The sequence below is a fragment of the Calypte anna genome, chromosome Z (genome assembly GCF_003957555.1).
Source record: "Calypte anna isolate BGI_N300 chromosome Z, bCalAnn1_v1.p, whole genome shotgun sequence".
Lineage (NCBI taxonomy): Eukaryota > Metazoa > Chordata > Aves > Apodiformes > Trochilidae > Calypte > Calypte anna.
The window spans coordinates 46,782,496-46,798,944 of NC_044274.1; positions in this window are offsets into that span (position 1 = coordinate 46,782,496).

Here is a 16,449-nt window from a genome sequence, read left to right on the forward strand (position 1 = left end):
AGTGATCCCCTCAAAAGTTTTCTGATGTTAAGCATTCAGGGCATTCTGCCTCTTTGCTGCTCCCTGGCATAAGAAAATTCCAGGATTCCAGCATATCTCAGTGTTGACAACATGACAAGTCAGCATAGCACTTAGACCAGCTGCTGAGTTTGCTGGTTAAATCCTCTGTCTCCTGGAGGTGGACCTAGGAGCCTGACTACGTCCATGGCAACATATTTTCAGAGACGTGACATTAGGCTTTTAAGATTTCAAGAAAGGAGAGCACATCCTCATGAGCGGGCTGGTGAGTCACAAAGAGGTGTGGTACAGGAAGACACCTACAAATGTATTATCAACCAAAGGCAGACCCACGCAAACATAAATACTGGACATTTGTTTGACGTTAAATTACTACTAGAGCATATTAGTCACTCATCTGTTGCATCATTGTAATAAATTACACATTGAAGACACAGATATTTCTACATCTCTCGCTTTATACTAGCCTAAATTGTCTGTGTGTACAAGCTCTAAAAGAGATGTTTTCTAGAGAAGCACCTTGTCAGCACTGAATATGAATGCGATAGAATAATTATTTCAGTTGTTCCCAGAAACACCTTCTAGGAGTCTCCACACATTGTCTGAGGCACAGAACCCTTGCAAGCTTTGTATGTTGGAGACTTCTTTAATAATCAAACAAGATGAGGTATAAACAGAGGTATATACGTACATCTGTATGTGTGTATGTGTATTACTGGTAACAAAACCTAGCAACATTACCGGGAAAGATGGTGAAATATTTTCCTCCCAAAGCCTTGTATTGGCAGCAGGTGGTGGTATGATCTCAGTCAGCTTTGTGTCACATTCCTGGGTACACCACCCTGAAGGTTGAGCTACAGGCGTTGAGGGAAATGGTAGTGTCCTCTAACCTTTTGTTAGCTGATTAGAAACTGCAATGCATTCTACACGTATAATTTATTTGCTGAGTTTCTCCATGCTGTGTGTATATGGCAAAATAAACATTATAGTATTTTGTCACCGAAGAACTCCATGCAAATCAGATGCTTACTTCATGATTACATGTACTGTGAGTAGTTAACATTCAAATTTATTGACTACAGATTGCAGGATAATGGTTAATTGTGTTATTGCTGCAGCTTCTGAGACAGGGCAAAATTCAGTGCACAACAGTAAGCCCAAGCTTTAGGGACACTAGAAGAATTTTTCAGTCACAATAAACCTTAATAGATATGTTTAGAGAGGCAGGAAAAAAAAATGTTATTTTTCAGTCTCTGAGTGGTTCTTGTTTGTTCCTACCTCCCTCCTTGCCATCTCTCAGACTGTTAAGTTTTGGATGGCTGGAGTCTTGTAAAAGTTTTGATGTCTTTCTCATAAAGATTTTGCTTTCCACAAAGCAAATGCACACAGTGGTTTCAAGTGCAGTCCCAGTTCTCTAGAAAGAACTATAATGGGTCTGTTATGATGAAATAACTGATTTCTGGACAGTACAATAAAGTAGGAGAGGATGACAGGCCTACAGGAAGAACTTCAGTGAGGCTTAGAGAAACTTGAGGATAATAGTAACAGAAAACTCAGGAACTTCAACAGTGAGAAATATGGGGGTGTAGAATAGCCCTGTGCATCAGTACAGGGCAGTAACTTCCTTGGGACAGCACTGTCTGTAAGAAGCTGTCTGGACAGGCCAAATTGTTTATCCATGGAGGCTTTTGAGTTTGGCCTGATAAAGCTGTGGCTGACCTCATCTGGTGTTGTGTTGGTCTGCTCTGGTCAGAATTCCTTTCCTGACAATACTCTGTGATCAATGCTGCAGTGGCTTAGTTATAGCTTAGCTCTATTATATACTACAGTCAAATTATGTGTATGCACTGATTAATGATGTAAATGTGTGTGACATCACAGTTATTAGGCACAGTACTCTCATGATACTGTCTCCTCTTCTCGTTGTAGACTCTTTAGTAGGTTCAGCTGCCCTATGCCACGTGGCCACTCTGTGCCTCTCCCTGCTGCAGCTTCATGATGATGGTCTTGATGTGCTGAGGTAGGTGGAGGTGCAGCAAAAGCTGATCTGGACATGGAGCAGGTACCCCTGTGATTATCTGGTCCTGGAAGGAAAGTCTTGTAAGGAGACTGCTGAGGTGAACTCCTGTAAGTTTATTTCTGGCTCAAAAGGAGACAGATCACCTAGTCTGACTAGAGCTTAGCAACAGGTGAAAGGCAGAGATGCTTCGAGGATGTTTGGGCATACTTGTGTCACCATATCTATTTGGTATGTTATGTCCAAAAGCTCAGATGATGTTGCCCACCACTGGTGTGTTCTACCATGTTACCAAACTAGATCTGATGCATTGTTCACATCTGGCAAATTGGTATTGATTTTTCATAATTTTAAAACAGGACTGTGATCTCAAAAAGCATCAAGTGGCTTGCAGGGTCGTCAGTTAAGAAGAAAATAATCCCAAACCTGGTTTTGCAATGTCAAATACAGACTGCTTAATGCAGGATGGAGTGAGTGGTGGAAATGGAGGAAGGAAGTATGAATTAGCCTCTTTAGGCTCATGTAATTTTTATCACAAACTTTGATTACAGAGCAGGCATGCTTTATGGAGCAGTAAAGAAGCCAGTGGATAAAACTCTTCTACTGGTCCTTATAAAATGAAACAAGAACATGTGTTAGGATTACAGCATGTATGCAAATAGGACCCAGAGTCCTGGATACAGGCACATTTTCTAGTACATAAAATCAAAGATATATGGATATCCTGTTTTCCATGGATTGCATGAGAACTGCAAAAGGAAAACCCTATGGTTTAGACAATAATATAGGTAACAAAATATTGAAAAAATCCCTAGAGGGGCAAGCTTTGAAAATACTTTTTTGTTTTTCACAACACTTGTCTTTCTCTTGGACAATAGAGTATAGCAGTGAAAGCTTGCAGCTACTTTCAATAAAAATTGATAGTGGGACACAGGTGAATGCAATGCTCTAAAGATTGAGCCTGGGGCCAGTTCTACCTGCCATATAATTTGCAGCTGTTCAGATTTAGCTTGGGTTTGTTCCATCCCTTTGACTTGGTTAGCATCTTTTTGGCTAGTATGTTGTATTTGAAGAGCTGTGTCTGCTTTGCAAAGGGTTTGGAGACCTTTGCATATACACATACCACTATTAGTATTTATAATCCTTATGTTCTCTACTTTGCATAAAAAACCCACCTTAAGCATAAAGGAGTAAGCATCGTGATGTTTGTAACAAGCTGCTTATTTTGAGTTCTCTTCCTGTTATGTATTTATAATGCTGTAGTCAGTCAAGTTTAATTTCATTCTGTTAGATACACTATAGGCATATTGTAAGTGACAGATCTGATCCCTAGAGGTGTCAGAATATTTAGCAGTGCAGAGAAGCTGAGTTGGTTTTACTTTCAATAGCAGGAGTCATGTAAATTTTCAAGATGAATTTAAGCAGAACTTCTTTTCCTGATCCCAAAGGGAACAATTCCCATATATTTCCAACACAGAAGCATTGCAAAGAATGTACACAGGGTTGTGTCCATCCAGCCCTGCACAAGTGGATTGTCTTTCTCTTCTTGATGATGTCTATGCACAGGGTATTTCTGTGTGCTCTGTCCTCTTTGAGGAACCCCTTGTAGAAGCAGAATCAGACACGGTCTTCCTCCAGATTGCTTTCTATTTACTACAGAGGGAACAAAGAGATTGTAAAAGATGGGGGTGGAACAGAATTAGTGATTAGGCCAATACATACAGTGAGTAATATTAATTAACTCTTTAGTCTTATTGTAGCTATCTCATATTGCTATATTACTATATTACTATCTTAATATAGTACTATATTTTTATATTGTATTGTATTTATTATTATACACAAACCTTTTGAGAGAGCCACAAGTTTTCTGACTGATTTAAGGGGACTGCTGGACCTGTTGAGGGCTCATGATTGCAGCAGGGCAGGTCTTAGCCTGAGAAGTAGTATCTGGTTCTAATGATCGTCTCAACTTTGTTTCTGAGGAACTATCAGTGACTGCAGAATAACCACCATAGTTTTTCATGAAAAGGATGGTGAATATTTTCCCATTTTTTTGAGTCTGATTAAGCCTTAGGTAGTGTTTTTGTCAATGTCAGGTTTCAGGTAAATTGTATTTCAGGTTATTGTATTCACAGGACCGAAATTAATTTTACCCTCCTAGCCATTATGTGTCTCAAACAATTTGTAAATATTTTCTAGGGTTTTAGTGGATATAGTATAAGCCTGTTTTAAATGCTAGTGTTTAGTAAGCCAGAAGAGAGGAAGTTAAATCATTTAACTGTGAAATTGATATTAGAGTCATGGACTGAAGTCTTCAGGTTTCACTGAGACACTGTTAGTTCTGCTTGCCTTTATCTGATGCTTAGTTTGGTTTTGTTTTGTTTGTTGTTTTGTTTTTTTTAATGCCTATGCTGAGGATTTGCTAAAAAATAAAGTATGGTGTGAGAAACAGTATCTAATTTGAAATAGGACCCACAATGAGCTGAGGAGAGGAACTTTTAGGTTTTCAGTAGCAGTATAGGAAATGTTACAGTATAGAAAAGAGTATGGGGTTAATGTTAGATGTTAGAAACAGACATTTTGAGTTCATGTTGTAATGCTACTTTGAGTGGGATTATAAAGTAAATTTACTGTATTCATCCTGGGTTTTTATCAGGGATAAAACCAGAAGTGTCACACTGATATGTAAAATATTCTAAAAATAATTGTTTTCATTTTATAATCTTCTCATCTCTGTATATCTTGTACTTCACTGAAACAAATTGTGCATTTAATGAAGTGTATTTGCATTACAAGCAAAACTAGTAGCTACTGTCTAACCCTTAGGTTAGTGCCTATTTTCTAGGTGTATTCTTACAATTGCTTCATTTCTGCCTCACTGTGCCTAACTAACCTTACCCCTAGCCCTGTCTCTTTTGACATCTTTGTGAAAAAACAGTTTAATGACACAGCATCTGCTGCTTTTCCTTTTCTTCCCACCCTCAGCTGCATGCCTTTTCATCCCCTCCTCTATCTCATTCTTTTATCATTGCACTAGAAAACCTCACTTTTGTGGGAACCCAAACAAGCCTTTCAGATGTCATATGGCTCCTTGAGAACTGTTGCTTTCATTTCAAATAATGTTTGAAAACACATTTATGTTCCTTATAGAGAATAAAACAAAGAAAAACCCCAGAGCCCAGTTCTAAATTGGAGGAATTTAAGGATCTTAGTTATCAATGTCTTTAGAATTTTTAGCTAGCTGCTTGATATGTTTCTGGGTATGGTTATAGTTACCAGCAACTTTTGCACTAATGGTTTCCACTTCATTTCCATTAGTTGCTTGCTCTGTTTTTTGTAAATATTGCCTGCAATTATGTGCCATTTAGTACTGGAAAAATAAGTGCATATTTAAAATGCAGTCAACTGAAATTTTAGTCTGCAATTGAATTTTTAAGTGCATCTCTTTAAACATGATAGCACTGATGATTGTCACATGATTTGCCACTAACTGTAGCCCAAACATTTCCTGTAGCTTAACTCGCTGTGCCTGTCCCCTGCCCTCTTGAAATAAATGGACTTCCAGCAACAGTTTTGACAATACTCTTGTCTACAAGTAATAAAACATCTGGAAACAAGGCTAGATGGATAAAACAGTTCCAGGTAATAATACGTATCTGGCATTCATACAACCTCCATATAATGCCTGTTTTTTTATGGACCAGATGTGGTATTTATGTGTTATGAGGAACAGAGGCATGTTCAGTCGTGCTTTTTATTGCATTTAAATGCAAGGTATATTTTAATAATTCTCAAAAGGAATTGTCTCCTATTGATTAGAAACTGTCAGTCTGTTAGACGTAAACCTGAAATAGCAAATGAATCTATCATAAAACTGTAGATGTAATTTAAGTTGACATTGAGGTGTATACTTATTGTGAGATGGCTAAAAAAAAAAAAAAAAAAAAGGCGAGTAATAAATTTCTACTTATTTTTCCAGTGAAGGTGATTTTTTAATCCTTTGATCTAGGAGTTGTTTATTTCTTCTCTAAGACTGTGTTTTGTTACATTTACAGGTCTATGAAATAATTATTCCTTTATGCTTATTCCTCAGCCTTTCACATTTTCTCATGAAGATAACAGCTTTGCATAAAAACCAGAGGCATAGTCTCCATTTTCAGTCTTGCACAGTATTTTCAAGTAAGGTGAACTGAACATCTGTTGTGTGGAAAAAGGTTTTGCTCACCTTGCTTTTCTCATTGTTACTTTCCAAACAGCCCTGAAAAGTGTGTAACTGAGCTGTTTTCTCCTCTATTCCTTTTCTTTGTCTAAGATTTCTACTGTTTTCAGTTTGAACAATCACTGCTTTTTCAAGAATGGCACCTACAAGTTTCTTTCATTTACCTTTCTCATTTCTGTGAAGCCTGTTGAACTCTGTGTACATGAATTATCCTACAGTGTTCTGCATTTGCTATAATCCTCCAGTTCCCTGTTCCATGAATATTGCCTGTAGAAGAGCTGGAATCATCAAATTACTCTTGCAGTTTCTTAGGTGGGTTTTTTTGTTTGTTTGTTATACTTTGCAATATCTCCTGAAACAAATCCTCTATATGTGTATTTCAAAACATAAGTTATAGGTTGTTCTAAGCAGGTGCACTGAGGCCAGCCTGGACAGGTGTCAATACCAAGATAACACTGTAGTTCTTCAAGTGCATCCTTCCTTCCCTTAACTTTTATTGAAACAGAGGAAAAACCTGCAGGGATGCCTGTTTGGCAGCTATGAATTACTATATATATTTTTTTTTACCTTTGTAAGAGGACTCCAACTAATGCAATAACTTGCTTAATTGTCTTCTGTGGTACTGAAGGCCAGAAATCTTGAAGCCATCTTAGAGCATGAACTGATTTTTAAATCTGTTACCCTTCTTACAGTTTGCACGTGTGTCACTGACTTCTCACAATCTCTGCAGCACTTCCAGGCATCTTCCTTCATCTCTAGCTCTGATGAAATTCTTATTAATTGTTGAATTATTTCCTGTCTCAGGTTATTTCAGCTGTTTCATTTATAGTTCATCTGACTATAGTTCATCATTATACCCTTAAGCTTCAGGAGACCCAGAATCCTGTTCTTATATTACTTTTTCTTATATTCTCCATGCATCCCTCCAGCCAGAATTCAGGCTTCAACATCAGGTTTCTCCTTTTCAAAACTCTTCTTGGATTTGTATCTTCTTTTTCAGACTTTGAGTCTGTAATGATCAGAGTGGGTATACATGCGGTTCAATATACATTGAACTGTGTGCTATACATGCTATGTTCAATTACAAGATTGAAGAAGACAAAAGGAAACCATGCTTTACGGAAGTCCTGACATTCAAGTCCAAAATTCAAACAGTGTTTCTGTCAACCCCTTGATAGCAGTAATAAGTAAACTGCCACACACAGATTTTCTCAAAATCTACAGCCCTGACAGAGAGGGTCTAGGGCACTAGTATGTCCCAGCCTTAATGTGTCATTTAGGCAAAATAAAAGGACATAAAGGACAACATGAACTGTTTCCATTAGGAAAAAAAAGTCTCTAGCCAAAGTATTAGAGGGCTCTCAAAGCCCAAATCAGAATTTTTGTGTGTTTGTATGTGTGTAAATAATAAGAAATTTGTTCCTGTTTTCAAGACTAAACCTGCATGTGCAGGTTGCATGATTTTTGTTGGCAAGTGAGGCTATCCCAATATGTAAGACGTAGAGCAGGTACCACAGGAAACCAGCATGGTCAAGCAGAGACCATCTGACTGAGCTGAAACACAAGGAGGAAGTGTATGGGAAGAGGAAATTGGAGATAATACCAAGCTGAGGTAAAGAAACATCACTTCTCTAATGTGTCCCCTAGTCGGGGATGGCATTTGCAAGATCACAGTTTGGCTGGCACTGAAGCAGGTAGAGTTTCTGCAGACATGTTTGCAGCAAAAGGAAGACCAGGGGACAAGATGGACCTGCTGCTGAATCAAGCAGGTCACCATCTAATGAAGGACATTGAAGATGCTGAGGTACCCAATACTCTTTTAATTTCAGTGTTTACTAGAAGAATCTCCCTCTAAGCCTCCCAAGTCCTGCCAGATCCATCTTCTTTTTATCACTGATCTGGATGCAGTAGTGGAATGTATTGATTTGCTGAGGATACAAAACTTGGAGGTGTTGCTTACTCTCTTGAGAGACGTTTCAGGGAGGGATCCTCTTGGGTCCTTGAAGAGGACCTAGATTGGAGCACTGGGCCATCAATGACATGAAATTTAACAAGAACAAATGCTACATTCTATAGCTGGGACAGGGTCATCTTGGACACAAGTATAAACTGGGAGAGGAGTAGCTAGAGGTCTGCCCTACAGAAAGTGATCTAGTTTGATGCTAAACTCATCAGGAGTCAGCAGTGTGCCCTGGCAGCAAAGAGGGCAACCTACAGCCTGGAGTACATAGAATACAGCATGACCAGCCAGTCAAAAGAAGTGACTGTCCAGCTATATTCAGCTTTGGTGAAGTCTCATCCTGGGCACTGTGTAGTTCTGGGCTCTACAGTTTAGCAAGGACATGAAGATCTTTGAATGTGTCTAGAGGTGGGCAACAAAACTGGTGAAATGGCTGGGAGGCATGTCCTGTGAGAAGCAGCCAAGAAACTTGGTCTATGGATTCTAGTTTGGAGAAAAGGAGGCTGAGGGGCAACATCATTGCTCCCTACAGCTTTCTGAGGAGGGGAAGTGGAGAGGAAAGTGCTGATCTCTTCTTCCTGCTATCCAACAACAGAACACAGGGGAATGGTTCCAAGCTGCATCAGAGGAGTTTTAGACTGGATATTAGGGAGGATTTTCTTACTGAGAGGTTGTTCAAAGACTGAGACAGGCTTCCTGCAGAGGTGGGCAATGTCCCAAATGTGTCAGTGTTCAAAAGGCAGTTAGACAACATCCTTAACTTAGCTTCTTAACTTAGCATCCTTGCTTAGTTTCTGGTCAGTGCTGAACTGGTCAGGTGGCCCTTGTAGGTCCTTTGCAACTGAAATATTCTATTCCAGGAAGATTTCACTGACTACTAAAGAAGTTTGGAAGAGAGAGATACTACCCACAGGGGGTTCCCCCCCAGAGGGGGACCAAATCAGGATATACTTAAATAAGCAGGACATATACAAACCTTGCACCTGTGGAATATGCAGAGACAAAGTCACCAACTACAAGTGTGCACTTGAGGCAGAAACCCCCCATAAGTTGGTGCTGACTGGACACTGGAGAGAGACCAGCTTTTTAGAAAAGGACTGGGGTCTCTTAGTGGGCAGCATGTTGAGCCTGAGTCAGCCATGTGGTGTTGCAGCAATGAAGGAGAACAGCAGTCTAAGTGGTATAAACAAGCTCATCATCAGTAGTTTGAGGGAAGTTAACACCTCCATTCTTGGATATTTTTCAGAGCTTACCTGGAGCTTTTCAAAAGGGCCATGAGCAAGCTGATTTAACTGCAAAAGTAACCCTCCTTTGAAAAAGAGGTTGGACTAAAGTCTGCCAAAGATGCTTTCGGGCCTTGTCACAATAAAGAAGATAATCTAATACACTTCAGTCAGTTGAGGAATCTCAGCTCTCAAATTATTTTAATCACTTAATTGGGAATTGCAGAACAAATTCTATGGAATTGATGGAGTTTGTATTTAAAAGTGCTGTTGATATAAGGGACTTTAGACCTGTAATATTTTTAACTTTCTGTGTATTAGTTGAATGAAGGAATGATCAGTCCTACATAATCAATGTAGTTGTTGATACATATGCTCCTCCAAGTCTTTAATCTTTACTGTGAACATTGAATTTATTGTGGAAATTTCATTTAGAAATACAGTGTAGAGCTTGAGACTTCTGATCTGAAAGCTATGACTGTGAAGAGTGTTAAAGAAAGGTTTGAGTAAGCACTGGTTCACAATGCAAAGAGCTATCACAATACAACTAAAAGGCATTTGTAAGCAGTATTGCTCAGTATACTGAGTAAGACTTGTTGAAAAGCATGCCAAGATTTATAGTGAAATATTTTGGAGAAAAGCTTTCTTGACTGATAAAAAAGCCTTACAAAATATCCAGTTTCAACAAAAAATACAATACATTTAAAGTGAAATGTGGCTTTAAGAGCTGCAGAATGGTTTTGATTGCAGTTAAACTGTAATATTTTCCTTGTATAGACCCCAGTAACAGATGTTGCTTTCTTTTTTGGCAGTCTGTAAGTAATCTTTTGTTCAGTGAGCTCTAAAGCTTGAGCATTGTATTTGCAGATTAACTTGTAAGAAGAACTGGTCAGATGTTGTTACTTAACTCCTTCTTGTGGTCATTAGTTTCTCTTATGACCTGAGATGCTTTGTGTAAATGTTCTTCATAGTACTGCTATGAACAAATGTTATCAGAAATAGACTCTACTTATCTATAATGCCTTTACTATGATCATTTTCAACACTATGTTTGGACAGCTGAAGTGTGCTTAGAAAGTGTTTCATTCAAGTCAATTGTGTGGATAGAAGGAACACACTGGCAACTGGGATCCTGTGCTTAGAACTGCCTCTACTGATGCTGATAATGCAGAATGGCTCTAAAACAAACCCCAGAAGAGAGAAGATTTGTGCTACTCTCATTTCATATTCCTAGGGTAGTATGCATGTACTGACATTTTTCTGCTTTCCCTCCCCAGGGCCTATTGAATGTTTAAACCCATACCTGTCTACTGCTTTCACTTCTGCCAAGAGCTGCTCTGCCAAGGTACTAATATTTTGAGAAGATTGCCTAATATCATTAGCCATGTGTTTTTTCATATGTAGATTTATTATTTCAAAAACTAATCAGATGAAAAGACACCTTATTCAGAAATGCATATTTAGGGAAGGAGTCTGAAGTATTACACATTTAAGTAAAGCTCACATTGATTATCTGAGTTAACTATTATTATTATATATAATTTTACTGTTATTATGTTTTCTTGATGCTTCATATTAGTTGTAGAGAATGACATAATATGAAATCTATCAATGTCTAGTTAACAGACTTTGCTATTCAGAAGGAAATGGGAAGATACCTAGGTCCTAAAAGAGCAGAACAGTCATAAAATAGACTTGTAGATGGGGCTTTGATTGTGTATAGGTGCGGCAGCATAAATGTTTTAGTTTATCAGTTCAGAAGTCAGAATGGTTTGAAGCAGCTTAGAGCTGTCCCTTCCAACAAAAGAAATATGTAGAGAATTCAGTGGTTTGCTGAAGGTGCCAGGAAAGGGTAACTTGTCTCCACTGAAAGCACCATAGAGTACCTAATAAAAATACTTTGTAATATAGCATGATTGGCAGTTCCTGCTTAGGAAGCCAAGGAATAAAATAGCAGAGGTGTTGATGTTCACTGGCAAAACTCCCATGGACTTCACACGAGCTGGGATTTACTCTTAAATGAATAATGTTGAGAACGTGTGCTTCAGAAATGGAGCTAATCTGTTGGCTCAGATAGGGTAGAGTGGACAACTATGCCTGCAGGTATTAACAGATCAGACCTATCTTTTCACAGTTGTGGGATTTACTGAACTAAATGGGTCAGATAGGGGGTGTGGTACCAAAACCTATCACAGTGGAATCCGTGCAATCCTTCCAAAATCAGTCCATTACCAGGGTGTGACTGAGTATATTTTGGCTGTGCAACTGGCAGGCTCCCCTTTCTGCAGCTCCTTCTTTGTTTATGGACAAATACTGCTAAACTAGGAGGGCAGCTAAGAGAAAGTATGCTGTTAACACTTAGGTGGTAGCCTGAATTCACCATGACAAGGTGGAGCAAGAGAGGAATGTGTAAAGAGAAATAAATATATGCAGACATCAAGAAAGGAAAGAATACCACTGTTTATCTCTAAAGCATATGTAATTGTACCATGACTAATAATATAAGAGGGAGAAGGGATGTATTTAAGCAGGGGAGGGTGGAGTTAATCTTACATTTGTGAGCACAGGTAATATAAACCCATGTCTGTTTCACTAAACATAATTACCAAGCTCTGTAACTGGTATGACAAAACCACATCTCTGATCATCTGCCCTGTCTTCTGTGAAAGCCAGGATTCACCCCATCTCTTTCTGATGGTTGTTGGTGATAAAGGATCACCTAAGCAGTGAGCTTAACATCATCTTTCACCAGCTCTGGGTAGCTCCATGCCTTGCCTGGTGCCCTGTGCTTGTCTGCCAGCCAGACAGGGAGGGTGATGATGTCCTGCCCTGCGGAGGTGTTGACTTGGGGCAGGCATCTGCCAGGAGAGCAGGTAGAGATGGCTTCAGAACTCAGCCCAGACTTAAGACTGTCACAGGTTAAAGAAAGAGGTGTCTAAACATTATACCTAGCAAGCAAAGGGTTGAACATGATAGTAATTCCATGGTAGAAGTTGTGGTGCTGTAACTACAACACTAGAAGAAGAAAGAAGGTTTTAAGAGATTTCCTCTTCTTACAAACAATTTTGTAGTAAGAAATTATTAAAGGATCTCTCTCTTTTGGTCCCTTAAAACAATGTACTACACTTTTTGCTCTTATTTCTAATAAAGTATATTGGAGTACGCTGAAATACTAAGAATTTTTTGAATATACTAAGAGGAAAAATTTTACAAGATAAGGAGTCTAAAGATTAGGCCTTGTGTAATTTTACTCTGGAGATCGTGGGCAACATTTTATGCTGTTTATTTGGATGAGCTGGGAGTCCTGTGTTTTAAATGTGGTTTCATTTCTATAGTCTGTGTGTTGAGAAGAATTAGCATGAAAAACCATAGATCATTACCTAATACATGTCTTGGAACTTCACATATTAATGTTATTTGGTAGGAAATAAGATGTAGGAAATCTAGAAAATTTTAAAATTCTTGCTGTCATACAATACAGCTCTCTTGCAGAAATACATCTTCATTAGACCTGCTCAGAGAAGCAACATAAAATAATTTTATTTATTAATTTCAGAAAAACTGTATGGAATCTGCAGTGTCAGTTGTAAAGGAGAATTCTATGGCTTTTGGGGGGGCTTTTCTTTTTTTTATTTTTTATTTCTTTTTCATCTGACTGTGGTGTAGGAAAATACATGGAATCTACTGGAACCACTCATGATTTTTGTCAGATACTTTCTCCTCAGAGATTTCTCCCCATTTAATTTACTGGAATCTCAAAAACACCCAGCAGAAGGAAAACTTCTTGAAATGTACTTGAGCAGAAGAGAACAGGTCTTTCCAAGGTATCTTCATCATAGGAGCTTGAGTAATCCTCCAGGCAAATTTTAGGATGTTGTTTGCATATGCATACAGCTTTCATTTGCATGAAAACCTGGCAGCTGAATTTACACTTACTGAGGTTTGTAGGTATTTTTCACTCTTGGTATGAATAATTAAAATTTGCTTGAGAAATTTCTGAAGCCAGATGTCCAAATATGATGTATTTTCATATAATTGGTCATCCATAAATTTCATTTTTATGTTTCTGCCAGAGAAAATGATACTATATATTTATAAATACAAGGTTTGGCTGGGCTTGTGCATACCATAGGCTGAGCTTGTGTGTGTGCATGTGCCATAAATCTACTGGCATTTCACATGGTGCTTAGAGATATTTGCATAGATATTTTTGTGGACTATTACTTTTGAGCTAAAAAATCCTTTTTTGTGTGCTTGACAATTGCTACATGAGAACCACTTTCTTGAGGCTGCCAGCTCCTGCGGCCATCTGTTTATTGTGATATGTCAAAGCTTGCAAGTATTTTTCTTTTCAGAAGACTTGTGATATGTGCAGTCTGTTGCTATAAGCAATGGATTTCAAAGATGTCTAGAGAATGTGCTAGTGGGAATCTTCTGATCTTTAAGCCAGCACAGAATATGACTGCTTCCATAGTTGAATGTGCACTACTTCTGTAAGGAAAAACCTGTTTTTCTTCCAATCAATTATTCGGATATGCTGAGTCACAAGGCTTTGTTATTCTATTTGTGTAAAATTCTAAGTTTTCAGAACCTACTTTCATGTGTATGTAAAGGAAATCGCCTGTTAACTAAAACCTTAATTACATTTCTTTAAGAAAGCCCAAGTGATCAGTTAGCCATCTCCCAACTATGCACTTCAAATTCTTTCTAATTTAATGTATTACCTGTTTTACATCTTAACGCTAGCCCTGTCACAAAAGACAGAAGCAGTCTTTTGTATTTCCAAACTACTGTCTTTTCTTTAAGCCAAAATATACATATGTTGACATGCCAAGTGGCTCCTGCTTAAGCTAGGAAAGTAAAAACATGTTCAGACATATCCTGGAGGTGGGAAAGTCTCCAGAAAATGTTTAGCTCAAATAAAGCATCATCAGTTTAATTTCTACTACTTTCAGCAGCAATCAGATCTCTAATTAAATCTCACAGAAAATCCAGAGTTTTGATAATGTAAATCAATAACCAGAGTAAATGCCACACTGACTTTATTAAGAAAGTTTTGAACATCTGCCCACAGTCTGCATTCTTCCAAGGTTAAGCCCTTGTACTTAACTTGTGCTTAACTAAAGTGTCTGAAATAGCATTTAAAGCAGAGACGTTATAGGCTTCTTTGGAATAAAGTTCTCCTAAGAGTGCTGGTTTTCCCCTCAACTGTTTGTATGTGAAGCTTGCAAGGTTTTGCCTGTTATAATATGACATTTTGTCGTTCAAACTGTTTCTCTCCTTTTTCAAGCTTTGCTGCAGAACTAAATGAACTAGCAGTGCACAGTGAATTAATCTTCTACAAAGGCTTGCTCATAAAAAAGAATAAAAAAATTCAAACCAACACCATGAAGAATTTAAACCATTGTATAATACATGGGCTTTGTGGCAGGATCCAATTCACTGGTTTCCTTTGTAGACAAGAACAATAAAGTCTCAAATAAAGGCTTTGAGAGGGTATATAAATAAGTCTTTTAAAACCAGCAAATGTGTCCTCTTAAGTCCCTCTCATCAAACAGAGACAGGCTGATGAGAATATTGAGGCTACTTTTACATAGAAGGATGCCTGAAGAAGAATCCCTTCTGTAGGCAAAATGTTCAAAAGTTAGATCTAGAACACAGAAATACCAACTCCATAGGACACATTTCATACTGTTCAAATGTCTGGAATCTGATTACTTAGCCCTTGCAATTATAAAGCTTCACAGAATAAGACAAGGTAAGAGAGACTCTGTTTTAATCTTCTTATATTCTGCCAAGAGTGTTCAAAAGTGTTCCTTTCTTTAGTGGTCTTGAATATCTGTAAAAATGCTATTAAAAAACACCCAAAATTAATGTAGACTCAAAACTACTAGTAATGCTGTTCTGTTCCAGATGTTTATGGTGAATTGCTCAGCAGGAAAGTTAATAAAGCCATATTTACACGAACAAGCTTGCTTTAAAATACTTGTCTGGATCTGTCCTAAACCCCTAAAAATCAGGAAATTCTGTGCTCTATTTAAATCAGTGGTCCCCCCCCAAACAATTTTAAGCTTCTGAATTTCTCATGCATTTTTATCATCAACCTTTTTGAACTGTAAGCAACAAACTTTACAGCTTATTGTGGATCTGTGGACCACTTCCCATGACCTCATAGCCTGTAGTTTGGAAACACGTCCTCTAAGAAGTATCCGTATGATAATGTAAAGCATGATTACAAGACTTCTGCTGGCTGTCACTTTAATTTGGTACAGTGGATAATAGCATTAAGACACAGACTTTTGGCAGGCCAGCAGCCCAGACTTATACTTGAGATCCTCATCAGGCTATGTATCCATAAGCTGTCCTCTGGGCACTGAAGGGCAAGGGGCAAAAATGTTTTTTTTCTTATGTTTGCTCTTATGCACCAGAAGAAATGGGAAGCTCTCCTATGTGTCTGATGCAGTCAGGGATTTCAGTTCCTGTTCACTGCCTTCTTTTTTCTAGCATCTCTTGGCATATGGCTTGACTTCACAACAGGCTTGCAGAGCTAGTTCCCTTCTGACTTGAGCACCAAATAGCATCTGAAGGGAACAGTGTGAAAAGTCCCCAGGCTAAACAAACATTTTTTTTAAAAAAAATTGTGTTTTCAGACCAGACTCAAAGCTGCACCACAGAAAAAAGTATGCGTGTTTCTACCTTGCTTAAGAGTACTTGTTTTTCTCTTATAACTGTGTTTAAAACTATGATCTAAGAGTTAAAAAGAGCGGTTGGTCTTTTGTTTCTTTTCTGAACCAAAACCCGGGAATAGTTCCAGGCTGACCGGCAGCACGTTCAACAAAGCCCGGGACTCTGTCCAATTTTCTCCACTCCCTTGGAGGAACTTTGAAAGGATACATACGTTTTATGCCTTTGTCTAACTCTGTCGTATGCTTTTATTTGACTTTGTCGTATTGATTGTAGGAATTTGGCAAAGAGGCGAATGTAATGTTTTTGTGTTGTCTATAATTTG